The sequence below is a fragment of the Cucurbita moschata genome, unplaced genomic scaffold (assembly GCF_002738365.1).
Source record: "Cucurbita moschata cultivar Rifu unplaced genomic scaffold, Cmos_1.0 Cmo_Scf00124, whole genome shotgun sequence".
Classification (NCBI taxonomy): domain Eukaryota; kingdom Viridiplantae; phylum Streptophyta; class Magnoliopsida; order Cucurbitales; family Cucurbitaceae; genus Cucurbita; species Cucurbita moschata.
In genome coordinates, this window is record NW_019268640.1 from 112,276 (window position 1) to 113,368 (window position 1,093).

Sequence of the window (1,093 nt, forward strand, 5' to 3'; positions counted from 1 at the left end):
GCCACTGTAGATGGACTACGGCGTGATACCCAGATCTGTTCTTCGCCCGACTCAGCAGCGTGATTTTCCAGTGACTTTTCTTTCTCCTTTCTGCTACGTTTCTTGACGTCTTTTCTCTTCCGTTTTCTCTCCTTATCTCTTTGTGAACCTCTCATCCTCTCGTCCTCCAGATTCTTTTTTCTAACGGCAGCGAGTGACCGCTGTGCGTACGCTTGCTTTGGATGGACATACTAAGATCAACAATCACTTTTGCGGTGTGGATTGATGAGTTCAAGAGTCAGATGCATGGGTTTAGTTTGCTAGAGAATTTTGGTTTCTCTCTCTCTCTCAATTTTCCCTTTGTTGTCCTGTTGCAAGTCTTCTCAATAGTGGCTGAAGACAGGTGTGAGGCTGAGGGATCAAGGGGAGCGTTGCCAGGCACGTTTGGTGATCCGCGGAGTTTGTTTTTGTAACGCAAAAAAAAAAAAAAAAAAAAAAAAAAAAAAAGGCGGGGGCTAAGTCAACTGAGGGGCAAAAATGTCATTTTGCCCCTCCAACCCAAATAGGGGTCCAAGGAGAATCCAGCCAGATTGCCTGCAAAAGAAAGAAGAGGTTAGAGAGAGGTTAGAGAGAGGTCGGCCGGGAAGATTAACGGACCACCGCCGGAATCCATCTCCAGACGAGACTCGTACCAGGATTGAGGGGCTATCAAGGCCTACGCACCATCAAAGCCTAAGAACATTTCGCGGGGTAAGGTTTCTGAACGATATTGCTCAGATCTGAGTTTTCCCCTACGTGAATCGACCCTAAAATGTTGAAATCTTCACCTAGGAACAACTCACGCACGGTCTGTGAAGAAGTTTGGCCGAGACCTCAACCCAAAGGCAGAGATCCGAGGGTCATCCGAGAACGGTGAGCAAACTTCCGGCGTTCTTAAATCCTCCGATAGTCAAGAAAAAAATTATAAAAAGAATACTAGGACGTAGCCTGTAACACGATCTAGAACGTTGCCGAAGGAATCATATTGATCCGATCTACGGATCGAAAGATATGAAAATCGGAAAACAAAAACCGACTGGGTTTCGGTTTCCAAAGGACAGAGAAGAAAAAAAAA

The 1,093-nt window shown here is 45.7% G+C and overlaps 1 long non-coding RNA gene across 1 annotated transcript; it reads left to right on the forward strand.

Moving 5' to 3' along the window:
• The first annotated feature begins 461 nt into the window (after positions 1-461).
• LOC111439975 lies at positions 462-1,093 on the forward strand. Its single transcript, XR_002709894.1, has 2 exons — positions 462-729; positions 811-1,093. It is a non-coding gene; the product is annotated as an uncharacterized LOC111439975 (long non-coding RNA).